Consider the following 5111-nt stretch of genomic DNA (forward strand, 5'->3'; position numbering starts at 1 on the left):
GTATGTATGTATGTATGTATGTATGTATGTATGTATGTATGTATGTATGTATGTATGTATGTATGTATGTATGTATGTATGTATGTATGTATGTACATACATATAGATATATATGTTTTTCAGCCGATGAGTTCTAGCTTCAGAGAGATTCAGCAGCTGAGATTGAGTCCAAAATCCGATGTGAGATTCATCCGTGCTGCAGTGAATCTGTCTCTCTTTATAGATTCTCTCTCTTCTTCCTCACATCGTCTTTATGAAACTTTCAAAACAAAAACGGAAGATTTGGGATGTATCTTACTGGTGAAATAATTACATATAAATAATAGTCTTTACCACCTGTGTAAACTTTGCTGGTGAATGTTATAACACATAATATAAGTTTTATAATATGTGTTATATTGTTTCATTTCTAATATAGGCTCTTGTGTCAAATAATCTAAGTCAATGTTAGAGAATAATAATTTTTTTTAGATTTACAGAATCTCAGTTAGCCTTCACAGCGGGGCTGAACCCCGTATTACACCAAGCACTGTAGCTAATATTAGCTAGTATCTCGCCGGTGGACATAAATACAGTAAAGTAATATTCTAATCACAATATATACACAATAATGGTGTCCATCCTGCTTGTGAAAGGTTGTCTGTGGAGCCCTCACATCAATAATCCATAGATCCGAACAACAATATCCCTCAGTGCTGAGGCATCTTCTGCTGTTTTGATTGAACAAAGTCAGAGAGAGTACCGCTCCAAGATGGCCGCCGTATTTCCTGCGCCTGAGCAGCCAATGCGGGGTCTACTCTTATATTATATCTATGAACCCGTCTCTATCTCGTGAACGAAGTGCTCATGATGAAGACATGTTCCAGAAATTGTGCTAAACTGCAGGTCATATAGCACAATGCTGTCCGCCATTGTTTTTGTTGTTATCTGCCAGTGTGTGCATAGAATAAACCCTGCAGCTCCTCATTGTTCTTATTTCCCCCCCCAGCCTTGTGTTCTTTTTATTTATTTATTTATTTATTTATTTATTTATTTATTTATTTATTTATTTATTTATCTTACAGCTGTGCGTTCTGCGCATGTGACCGTACTTCGCACTTCTGCTGGGGTGTTACTAATTTTACAGAAAGTCAGAACAAAAACAACACAAGAACAATTAATATTTAACCAGAACATTAAACCAAACATTGTTTTTTACGTTAAGAATGATGTACGACACGCAGCCCCCCAATATCATTTAACGGTGCTGAGTTTGGGAGTGAAAGGAAAGATTTGCAGTGTTTCTAAGCAAACTTTGGGTATTTGAAGCAGAAATAACCACAGTATTTCTCTTCATGTTTCTTGCTGTATGACTATTAATATATTGCTAATATTAAATGTCCTTTCAACAGGTTCTGAACTGAAGCAGAGTGGTGTTACAACTTGACATGTACACAAAGGCCGAACACCATTCAACCACATACTGAACTCCCTCTCTTTGGTCGAAGGCCACACATACACACACACAGGTAATCAAACACACACATACACACCGACCTCACACACACACACGAGTCTGTGCTCGTCCTCTTCTCTCCCATGGGTCTCTGTTAAAATTGACCTTCTCTGCCTTTCATCACAGGAAAATATCACCCTCAAAGAATAATAAGGCCGCCAGACACATTAATTAGAGAGCCTCTATTTAGATAAATATCTGAGGGAGAAGGAGGTACAGAGGAAAGGGAATCCAGGGGAACTTATAAATATGCAACATGAAAATACTCGGATGTGATTCTTCTTAATATGTTTCTTAATAAATGTCACCTCTGTAAGGGTGGAATGCAACTTTGAGTGGAAATTTGGGGAGTTTTTCTATCATTTCCATATTCTGTCAGCTACAACTGGTAAATATCACGGAATAGGACAAAATCTGTCACTTTTAATTTATAATCACAGTTCCTGTTTTTGTTGTTTTGTAAAGTGTTTCCAGCTGATGCGCTCAGCAGCTGTATGAATTAAAATGGACTGGTTCAAGTCCAGGTTATGATTTGTCCAAGTCCCAAAGGGCAATTAATGTTACAAAACGGGAAAAAAAATGATATAAAATCTAAGAGACATACAATTAAAGTTCTAAAAATGAGGAACAATGCAGTGTCCCAAAACATCATTAAATATCAACCCATACAAGATAAAGGTCATCATCAACCAACGATTACAACTAACCGCAGTGACATTTGTGGAATAAATAAATCCAGAAATGAGCCAATCAACCCCAACACCCAACTTTTCATGGAACCTTATCATATTTTCCGCACTATAAGGCGCACCTAAAAACCTTCAATTTCCTCAAAAGCCGACAGTGCGCCTTATAATCCGGTGCGCCTTATATATGGACCAATATTGAGCCACAACAGGTCTAGCAACTACGGTAAGCAGCCGACAACTTCATTTTCCCTGTAGAAGAAGAAGCGCGCGGTGCATGCTGGGATAGTTGTCAGAACGCTGGTTTGTTAATAAAGTTTGACTGACCTATATACCTACCGATCGTCTAGAATCAGGTCGTCTGCAGGTCATTTAGCACCACGTTCTCCACCAACATGCTGTGCGCGAACGGAGAAGGGTGACCATCGTCCAGCCACGCCCCGGCCCAGTCGCGGAAGGTTCTCCTCCCTGACCGGAGTCAGACTGTTTTGTTGACATTCACTTTAGAGCAGCTCCATCTGGTGGATGCATAACGTAACTCCAGCCTCTACTGTAGCATCTATTCTATGTGCCTTATAATGCGGTGCACCTTATATATGAAAAAAGTTTTAAAATAGGCCATTCATTGAAGGTGCGCCCTGTAGTGCGGTGTGCCTTATAGTGCGGAAAATACAGTAAAATTTATTTAAGTGGAGGAGGGGTTGGGGTAAAATAAAGAAATACTTGTTTTTGACTAGGGCTTTAACAGGTTAATTCCCATTAATTATTACATGGATTTTAACTCGTTAAATATTGTAACACGACTAATTGTATTATTTTTTTCTACATACAACTGAAACTTTTGTATTCTTGTTTCTGGTACGCCCATAAATCTGACGCACAAGCAACAACGCTAATGTTCATTACACTAATGTCAGCCTCCACAGTTCAGAGAAGGTAATTCTTCAAAGAAGTTCCATGGATGATCAGGGGTTCCTGAAACACTGGAACGCTGAATGGGTAGAATATCACTTTGAACCAATCTGATGGCAGAATAATCTGAATAACAGATTAAAAACAGTAAATATCTTTGTTGTAGCTCAGATGCCTACTTAATTAATAATTAAGTCGCAAAAAAGTTGTTTTTTTAGATGAGAAGTGTAACTTTTTCAATTGCTCTGTCTTTGGTGTGCAGTTGTCTACATTAATCTTTGTTATTCACTTCATAAGAGATTAATATATTCTTAACTGTGCTTATTTTTTATTTTCTGTTTGCTTTCATTTTTTATGGTTTACTCCTTTTGTCTCATTTGCAGGTCGGGGTTTGAGTATGTTTACTTTTTTATGTACTGTTCATCTAACCATGGTGGGAGCATTTGGAGGGTTTTTTTTTTGTTTATCTCACCAGAACGAAGTGCTTTTCATATTTTTATCCTTTGTTCTATACCAGGGTAAACCTTGGCTGTTTGTTGCGTAAATGTTTGTCTCAATCTTTGTCTCATCTCACAAATGCCTGCATTTCCAATTAAAATTCCAGTAGATTAGATATGTTGCGAATAGATTAACTCTACAGGTTTACGATTGTGATGGTTGAACAGAAAATGCTTTTTTTAAAATTACCAATAAAGGACTTAGCGATGTTTACCCTAATGGTTGTTATGGAGACTAGATGGTCCTAAGATGTTTCTCTAGTGCGCTTTTACAACTCAGACTCAAATGCCTGTGCATTCTGTGTTTTTTGCTTAAAGAATTTGAGATATTTATTCTTACAACATTTCCTCAAATCAAGAGATGGGTTTTTCTAGAATGTTCAGGGTGACATTATACTATTTCAATAATAAATAGGACTTGATCTGAAGGTGGTTTTTTTACACATCTTTTATCAAATGTGCCCCGCTCTGTGTAATTAGAGTTGTTGCTTTGAAGCAGATTCTGAAATGGTTCATCCCCAGAGAAACCATCAGCAACCAGAGAACAAGACAAGTTTGGAAGTGTTCGTGTGTGTCTGTGTGTGTTGCAGGTAGGGGGCAGCATAATGGTAACCAATGCAAAAGAAAAATCTTTTTTTTTCTTTCTATTTTTTTCCAGAAAAAAAGAAAAACAGAGAGAATTGATAAATTCTGGATGACCCCCTGCAAACTCAGGTGGAACATTATTCTGTCTCTCTGCTGCAGAAACAAAAGATATGAGATGTGGAGCCAGTCGGTTTTAAGTCTCCTGATGCTTCCCACTTCCCCTTCTCTGTGGATCTTTGTCTAGCTCAGTTGAATATATTTGCTCCCAGAAATCATCCTGCTTTTGGATTCCATGTTTTCATTCCAACATGGCGTAGCAGGAGCAACGAAAGCAAGTGACTCATTTTTATAGCCATCCATTGATAAAATTTCTTTACCAGTGACCTGATGTGGTTCTTTTACCCTTTTAGGTGCAGAATGAACACCGCATATACATCATCTGGTTTTATTTAAAGAAACTGATTTTCAAAGAGAAGAAAGACAGATATTCACCTCCTTTTATAAAGCATCATCTGGACAATCCGAGCACCATGTAAAGCACTTTAAACTGCCTTGTTGCTGAAATACAATATCACAGGACAACACACACTCATACAAGTTTGTATTTTTCCCATATAAGGATTTTGTATTGAGTTCTATTTATTATAGTAATTGCATTTATGGCTAACCCACACGTTTTATCTTACCCTGTCCCTTTCCATGCCTAACCCAAACCAAAACCTAATTCACACCATACTTCTGAACTCAACCCCTTGTCCTAATATGTTTGGGTCAGACTTTGGTCCCCATAAGGTTCTTTGACCTTCAGAAGGATAGAAAATATGCCAGAATGGTCCAAAAAAAAGTAGTCACACTCACGCACACCCCCACACACACACACACACACACACACACACACACACACACACACACACACACACACACACACACACACAC

At 37.9% G+C, this 5111-nt stretch overlaps 1 long non-coding RNA gene across 1 annotated transcript; it reads left to right on the forward strand.

Annotated features, from left to right (window-relative positions):
* Positions 1-3758: 3758 nt before the first annotated feature.
* Positions 3759-4501, forward strand: LOC103478839 (uncharacterized). Its single transcript, XR_535867.2, has 3 exons — positions 3759-4019; positions 4090-4180; positions 4335-4501. It is a non-coding gene; the product is annotated as an uncharacterized LOC103478839 (long non-coding RNA).
* The last annotated feature ends 610 nt before the right edge of the window (positions 4502-5111 follow it).

Source organism: Poecilia reticulata, linkage group LG16 (assembly GCF_000633615.1).
Source record: "Poecilia reticulata strain Guanapo linkage group LG16, Guppy_female_1.0+MT, whole genome shotgun sequence".
Lineage (NCBI taxonomy): Eukaryota > Metazoa > Chordata > Actinopteri > Cyprinodontiformes > Poeciliidae > Poecilia > Poecilia reticulata.